Raw genomic sequence first — 9,178 nt, 5'->3', positions numbered from 1 at the left:
GCATGATACTTTGAGGCTCTGGAAATATCTTGTTCCCCACAGTTGTTTACCAATGGTTCTAGCATCCACTGATGATTCCTCCCTGAAACAGTATTACAATGGTGATTGTTAAACAGTGATTTTATATTTCTATCATTCCTTTTACTTAATAGTTGTCACATTCCTACGTACAAAACTCTCCAATTCCATTGTACTTGTCTATTCTTAATATCTTATGGACTCACAGATTCTTTACTAAAACTCAGTCTGTGTATCAACATGTTGTACATCTTAAATTTACACAATGTTATATGTCAAATATAGTTTAAAAATCAATGTGATAATCCATTACTGTCATTATTGATTTTGATAATTAAACTCTCAAATTTGGCCAGCATGAGCTTTTTCAAGCTGGCTCCTGTGTCTTTGCATAAGTTCCCATCAATTTTTGAGCAGTTCTTTGCATTTTTCTATAATTAAAAATTTTCCTTATTATGGAGAAGGACCACAATGCTGACATCAGAAGCTCCTGAACTCCCCCCCTCCCAGGGACACACAGAATGTACACACAAAGCAATTCCTTCTGAGAGAAGTCCAGAAACTAGCTGAGTGCCTATTACACATCAGGCAAGTGGGAAACACTCACCTAAAACAAGGTAGGAAAGGCTGAGACTCACTGTCGCCATGAAGCTCATCCTCAGCATGGCGCCGTACCATTGGGAGGGAACCCCTAACTCCCAACTTCTTCCTCAGGAGTGAGGGGTTTGGACCACACATCTAGTGCCCCAACCGTTAAGGCTGCCACACCAGGAACAGGTCCCCAAAACACCTAACCGTGAACAACACAACAGGGCTTGTGTCCACGAGTCCCACAGACCATAGCAACCAAAGCAGCAGTTCTTAATGGGAACGGTTAATGGGAACGGGACTTCCTTTGATAGATAAACTTTCACTTCTCACTGTGTATTGCTTGGAATCTTGTCTATTTTTTATTGTACTAAAAACCACATCACATTAAATTTACCACCTGTATCATTTTCAGGTGTACAGTTCATAGTGTTAAGTATATTTACATTGTTGTGCAACAGATCTCTAGAACTTTTTCGTCCTGCACAACTGAAACTCCATATCCGCTAAACACTAATTTCCCCTACCCACTCTCCTCTGGTAACCATGTTTCTACTCTGTCTCTGGTTTTAGCTACTTCAGATACTTCATGAGTGGAATTATACGGTATTCGTCCTTTTATAATGGGCTTATTTTGTGTTGGACAATGGTTGATACTTATCTATGTTGTAGAATGTAACAGGATTTCCTTCTTTTTTAAGTTTGCATAATATTGCACTGTGTATTTGCACCACGTTTTCTTTCTTTATTCATCCATCAATGGATATTTGGGTTGCTTCCACCTCTTGGTTATTGTGAATAATGCGGTAATGAACATGGGTGTGCAAATATCTCTTTGAGATCCTGCTTTGAATGCTACTGGATATATACACAGAAGTGGGATTACCAGATCATATGGTAATTCTATTTTTGATTCTTTGAGAAGCCGTTATACTAGTTTCTATAGTGGCTGTACCATTTTGCATTCCCACTAACAGTGACAAGTGTTCCTTGTCAGATATTGATTGCATCCTTACCAACACTTGTTATTTCCTGTTCTTCTGATAGTGGCCATCATAATGGATGTGAAGTGGTATCTCGTTATGGTTTTGATTTGCATTTCATTTATGATTAGTGATATTGAGCATCTTTTCATGTGCTTCTTGGTTATCTGTGTTACCTTCTTCAGATAATTGTCTATTCAAGTTTTTGCCCATTTTTAAATTGGGTTATCTGGTTTTTTGTTGTTGAGTTGTGGAAGTTCCTTATAAATTCCAGATTTTAATCCCTTGTCAGATGTAAGATTTCTAAATATTTTCTCCCATTTCATATGTTGCCTTTTCACTCCATTGACTGTTTCCTTTGAAAGAAGGACTCTTCAAAATTTGATGGGGTTCCATTTGTCTATTTTTGCTTCTGTTGCCTGTGCTTTTGGTGTCATATCCAAGAAATCATTGCCAAATCCAATGTCCTCAAGTTTCCCCTCTATGTTCCCCTTTTAGTTTTAGGTCTTATGTTTAGGTCTTAAATCCACTTTGAGTTAATTTTTGTTAAAATTTTTATGGTGTAGGAGTCATTTTTCCTTCTTTTGCATGTGGAGTTCCAGTTTTCTCCAGTACCATCTGTCGAAGAGACTGTCTTTTCCCAATTGTGTAGTCATAGCACCGTTGTCACAAATCATTTGGCAATACATGCAAGGGTTTATTTCTGGGCTTTCTATTCTGTTCCATTGGTCTATATATCTGTCTTTATGTCAGTATAACACTGTCCTGATTACTATTGCTTCGTAGTGTGTTTTGAAATCAGGAATTGTGAGGTCTCCAACTTTGTTCTTCTTTTTCAAGATTATTTTTGCTATTTGGGATCCCTTGAGATTCCGTATGATTTTTAGCATTGTTTTTCTTTTTCTGCAAACAAATGTCATTGGGATTTTGATAGAAATTGTACTGAATCTGTAGATTGCTTTGGGTAATATGAAGATTTTAATGATATTGAGTCTTCCTATCCAAGAACACAGGATGTCTTCCCATTTCTTTGTATCTTCTCTGTTAATTTTAGTAACGTTTTGAAAATTTCAGTGTACAAGTCTTTCAACTCCTTAATTAGGTTTACTCCTAAGTATTTTATCCTCTGATGCTACTGTAAACTGGATTGGTTTCTTAATTTCTTTTTTTGAATTGGTCATTGTTAGTATATTAAAATGCAACTGATTTTTCCATGTTGATTTTGTATCCTGAAACTTTGCTGAAAGCAGTAATTAGTTCTAACCGCTTTAAAATGGTTTCTTTAGTACACCTGAAACTAATATTACACTGTGTTAACTAACTGGAATTAATATAAAACTTAAAAAAAACAAAAATAGGGGTGCCTGGGTGGTTCAGTCAATTAAACATCTGACTCTTGGTTTTGGCTCAGGTCATGATCTCACGGTTTGCTGAGTTCAAGCCCTGTGTGAGGCTCCACGCTGATAGCACACAACCTGCTTGAGACTCTCTCTCTCTCTCTCTCTCTCTCTCTCTCTCTCTCCCTCTCTCTCTCTCTCTCCCTCTCTGCCCTTCCCCCGCTCATTCTCTCTCTCTCTCTCAAGATGAATACATAAACCTCAAAAATAAAATTAAAAATGGTTTCTTTAGGGTTTTCTACATATAAGATCACATCATCTGTGAACAGAGATAGTTTTACTTCTTTAGATGCCTTTTGTTTCTTTTTCTTGTCTAATTATTCTAATCCAGACTTTTTAACAGGTACTTTATCAATTGATATAGGCTAAGTTATACTACAGTAATAAAAACATACAGAAAGCCAACCAAAATCTCATAGCTTGAAATAGCAAATCCTTATTTACCATTCACTCTAATATTCCCATCATTAGGCTGGGATCTAGGCAAAGCAAGTTTCCATCTCTGTTTTCATGACTGTCAAGAAAAAAACAGGGAGCATACCTAATCACGCAGTGACTGTTAAAGCTTCTGTCTAGAAATGAATAGGTCATCTTCACTTACATTGCCACACTTAACTTCAAACATGGTGGGGGACAGTAGTCCTGCCCTGGGTCCATAAAACAGTCAGAAATATTTGCCTAACAGCGCAAACAACTGCTACACTCTACACTTTTAGTTACCAAATGTTGACCTCACTTCCTCACTTTCCTTACCAGAGGCCAGATATACACAACCCTCTCCAGCACAAAGACATTCTCAAAATCTTATCTAGTCGTGACATCATGTTCAAAGCCCAGGATATCTAGGTAAAGAACAGCAGTCTCCACAGCAGGGGGTGTATATGTAGTAGTATCTTTATCAGGAGGTACAGCTTTTTTTTTTTTTTTTTTTTTTGACTTAAAGACCTATGCACCAAGACAATGCAAATTATCTGGCCTCATATACCAAATATACAATTGGTGGAATAGGAACAGGACAACCACAGTGAACACTCCCATTCAGAAAAGGAAAGAAAAAAGAACACATAGAAATAACTGGTCTCTGGTTGAGCGTCTGACTTGGGCTCAGGTCACGATCTTGTGGTCTGTGAGTTCGAGCCCATTCAGAAAAGGAAAGAAAAAAGAACACATAGAAATAACTGGTCTCTGGTTGAGCGTCTGACTTGGGCTCAGGTCACGATCTTGTGGTCTGTGAGTTCGAGCCCCGCATTGGGCTCTGTGCTGACAGCTCAGAGCCTGGAGCCTGCTTCAGATTCTGTGTCTCCTTCTCTCTCTGCTCCCCCCGCCCCCACCCTCCACTCGCACTCTGTGTCTGTCTCTTTCTCAAAAATAAATAAACATTACAAAATTAAAAAAAAAAAAAGAAATGACTGGACTCTAGCAATGCTGTCTACAAGATAAGCCATGGAAGGGCACCTTAGTTTTGGGACAAAGCATTCAGAAAAAAGCTAAAAATAAAAGGACAGCCAAAGGTATACAAGGGAAATGCTTAGAAAAAAAGAAAAGAGAAAGAGAAAGCAGAGATCCTGTTCTCAATATCAGAAAAAATAGAATTCAGGCCCAAATGCATTAAATGAGACAAAATGGATACATTATAACGCTAAAGGCTACAATTAAAATATATCAGTTATGAAAACCCATGCACACAACAATACAGTAGCAACTTTTATCAAGTTGAAACTCTAAGAAGTACAAGGAGAAACAGACAAAATATACTATTAGGAAACTTTAAGGTATTTCTCTCAGCTTGAGTCAGATCAAAGTAAAAAATAATAAGGTACTGAAGACCAAAAAACATGCAGGTATATCTTATGGACAAATACCAACCTTTTACCCTGATAATATCCTGATAATAGAGATTGTGCCTCCTTTTCAAGTGTACATGGAACTTTCATGAAATTGACCACATTTTAGGCCACCAAGAAAACCTCAATAGTTTCCATCTTGCATATTCAAGCAGCACATTCTTTTTGCATGTCTTTTTCCATCTTTTAATTTACTGAAGTATGATCTACGCACAACAAAATGCACTCATTTTGTGTGCATTTCAATGCATTTTGACAAATCAATATATCCAAGTAACCATCACAATAAAAATACAGAACATTTCCATAACCCCCCCCCAATTCCTTTTTAATCTGTACACAGCCAACCCCCACCCCCACCTCAGGTAATCAATGATTTACTATCACTATAGATTAGTCTTTTCTAGAGTATAAGTGGAATTACAGTGTATTTTTTGTGTCTGGCTTCTTTTGCTCAACTTGATTTTAAGATTCATCTAGGGGCGCCTGGGTGGCGCAGTCGGTTAAGCGTCCGACTTCAGCCAGGTCACGATCTCGCGGTCTGTGAGTTCGAGCCCCGCGTCAGGTTCTGGGCTGATGGCTCGGAGCCTGGAGCCTGTTTCCGATTCTGTGTCTCCCTCTCTCTCTGCCCCTCCCCCGTTCATGCTCTGTCTCTCTCTGTCCCAAAAATAAATAAAAAACGTTGAAAAAAAATTTTTTTAAGATTCATCTATGTTGGGGCGCCTGGGTGGCTCAGTCGGTTAAGCGTCCGACTTCAGCTCAGGTCACGATCTTGCGGTCCGTGAGTTCGAGCCCCGCGTCGGGCTCTGGGCTGATGGCTCAGAGCTTGGAGCCTGCTTCTGATTCTGTGTCTCCCTCTCTCTCTGACCCTCCCCTGTTCATGCTCTGTCTCTCTCTGTCTCAAAAATAAATAAACTTAAAAAAAAAAAAAAAGATTCATCTATGTTGCTGTATCAGTTCATTCCTTTTATTGTTAAATAGTATTCCATTGTGTGAATGCACAATTTATCCATCTACCTGTCCATAGACAACTTGAGTTGTTTCCAGTTTTTATCTATTATGAAGATAATAAACACTGATATATAAGTCTTTGTGTGAATATTGTTTTCATTTCTCTTGGGTAGGTTCCCTAGAAGTAGAACTACTGGGTTGTGTGCTAAGTGTACAACCTATCATTTCTAGCCGTTCTGTGTCATTCTGTTTTAGGTGTGTTTTGTAATACCACACGGCCACAAGATTTAAAAAACAACCAACCAGGGCGCCTGGGTGGCTCAGTCGGTTAAGCGTCCAACTTCGGCTCAGGTCATGATCTCACGGTTCCTGGGTTCCACCCCCGTGACGGGTTCTGTACTGACAGCTCAGAGTCTGGAGCCTTCTTCAAGTTGTGTCTCCCTCTCTCTCTCTGTCCCTCATCCACTCATGCTGTTTCTCTCTCAAAAATGAATAAACATTCAAAAAAACTTAAAAACTATCCAACCCGTGCATTCGTCTTAATAAGAAAACTTACCTAGTCACATTCATCATGAGAACTGTGCATTTGGACTTTTCTCTGCCATCTTACTTTATGTTTTCTATTTACCATTATTTCTTCTTTCCTTCCCTCGTCTGAATTTTTTTCTTTTGTGATTTACAGATAGTGAAATGTTGAAATCTCCAGTGGTGCAGTCCAATGGGTTTTGACAAAATACATATATATTTTTATTTATTTTTATGATTGAGTTTCCCTTTTCCATTTCTTCTCTCCGTTGGTTGAGGAGACATACATCCTATATTAGTTAGGATTAGGCTTGACTATACAACGAAAGTAAAACCCAGGTCAGCTTTTCCAATGTAGGGCAAATATGATCACTCAGTTCCAAAGCTTACATTACCTAACAATTCTTCCACAGAGAATAAGGGCAACTCAACTCTCCAGTAAAAGCTCTGGTTAAGGCTGATTGGCTTGAGTTTGATCTCCCAGGGTTGAAATAATCACAGCAGCAAAGGGAGTAAGAATATTTTGATTGGTCCAACCAGGAGGTGAAACATCCATATTATGTGTTGGGGGAGGAATGAGCTACAATCTAGTCCTAGAATAATGGTTTTCTCTAAGAGGAATTCTGTTAGCAGAGAAGGGAGGGTAGGAAAAGAATTATTTTCAGAGCTTTTTCTATCCATATATGTACATTACCATATAAATTTACATATTTTTGTGGTTTAAAACAAAGTAAAACAGGTATCATGCCATACCTAATTGTTCTATAAGTTGCTTTATTTTTTATTTAAAAAAATTGTTTTTAATGTTTATTTATTTCTGGGACAGAGAGAGACAGAGCATGAATGGGGGAGTGTCAGAGAGAGAGGGAGACACAGAATCGGAAGCAGGCTTCAGGCTCTGAGCCATCAGCCCAGAGCCCGACGTGGGGCTCGAACTCCCAGACCGCGAGATCGTGACCTGAGCCAAAGTCAGACACTTAACTGACTGAGCCACCCAGGTGCCCTTATAAGTTGCTTTTTAAATTTTTTTTTTCAACGTTTATTTATTTTGGGGACAGAGAGAGACAGAGCATGAATGGGGGAGGGGCAGAGAGAAAGGGAGACACAGAATCGGAAACAGGCTCCAGGCTCTGAGCCATCAGCCCAGAGCCTGACGCGGGGCTTGAACTCCCGGACCGCGACATCGTGACCTGGCTGAAGTCGGACGCTTAACCGACTGCACCACCCAGGCGCCCCGTCATCAGTTGCTTTTTAAAAAAAATGTTAATTTATTTTTGAGAGAGAGCATGAGCCGGGGAGGGCCAGAGAGAGATGGGGACAGAGGATCTGAAGCAGGTTCTGTGCTGACAGCAGAGAGCCCAATGCGGGGTTGGAACTCACAAACTGTGAGATCATGACCTGAGCCGAAGTCGGACGTTTCACTGACTGAGCCACACAGGTGCCCCTCTACAAGTTGCTTCTTTTTCTTTAAAAAAAAATTTTTTTTTAATGTTTATTTATTTTTGAGAGAGAGAGAGAGCACGAGCAGGGGAGGGACAGAGAGGGAGACACAGAATCTGAACTAGGCTCCAGGCTCTGAGCTGTCAGCACAGAGCCCAACGTAAACCCACAAACCACGAGATCATGACCTGAGCCGAAGTCGGACACTCAACCGACTGAGCCACCCAGACATCCCACAAGTTGCTTCTTTTTCTTAACATTAGGTCGTAGTTGTTTCCAGGAAGTAACATAGCTCCTATTATCATTAATTGTGGTAAAACATACATAAAATTTACCATTTTAGCCATTTTAATTTTTTTAAGTTTATTTGAGAGACAGAAAGAGAGAGAAAACGTGAGGGGTGGAGGGGCAGAGAGAATCCCAAGCAGGCTTGGTGCTGACAGATGGGAGTGAACTCACAAACGTTGAGATCATGACCTGAGCTGAAATCAGGAGCTGGACACCTAACCAACTGAGCCACGCGGACACCCCCATTTTAGCCATTTTTAAATGTATAGTTCAATGTTTTTAAAGTACATTTACATTGTTGTGCAATCTCCACAACTCTTTTTATCTTGGAAAACTGAAACTACATACCCATTAAACTCCCCATTCTCCACTCCCTCCAGTCTCTGGGAACCACCTTCCTACCTTGTCTCTATGAATTTGGTTACTGTCGGTACCTCACATCAGTGGAATCACAGTTTTTGTCATTTGGTGACTATCTTATTTCACCTAGAATAGCATCCTCAAGGTTCATCCCTGTTGTGTAGCATGTGTCACAATTTTCTTCCTTCTTCAGGTTGCATAATATTCCATTGTATGTATATACCACATTTTGGTTATTCATTCATCTGTTGATGGACACTTAGGTGGCTTCCATCTCTTGGCTATTGTGAATAGTGCTGTGAACACGGGTGTGCAAATCTCTCTTCAAGATCCCGTGTCAATTCTTTTGTATATACTCAGGAGCAGAATCGCTGAATCATACGGTGATTCAATTTTTAATTCTTTCGGGAACCACCACCCTGTTTTCCATAGTCACTGTACCATTTTACATTTCTAACGGTGCACAGCAGTTCCGATTTCTCTACATCCGTGTCAACACTTGTTGTTTATTTACTTATTGTTAACAGCCGTCTGAATAGGTGTGAAGTGGTATCTTATAGTGATTCTGATTTGCACTCCCTAATGATTAGTGATATTAAGCATCTTTTCATGTGCTTGTTGGCCATCTGTGTATCTTCTTTAAAGAACTGTCTTTGAATTCAAGTCTTCTGCCATTTTTAAATCTACTTCATTCTTCAAAAAAAAAAATTTTTTTGGGGGCGCCTGGGTGGCGCAGTCAGTTAAGCATCCGACTTCAGCCAGGTCACGATCTCGCGGTCCGTGA

The sequence above is a fragment of the Prionailurus viverrinus genome, chromosome B3 (genome assembly GCF_022837055.1).
Source record: "Prionailurus viverrinus isolate Anna chromosome B3, UM_Priviv_1.0, whole genome shotgun sequence".
Taxonomy (NCBI): Eukaryota; Metazoa; Chordata; class Mammalia; order Carnivora; family Felidae; genus Prionailurus; species Prionailurus viverrinus.
Note: the sequence above shows the minus strand (reverse complement) of the source record.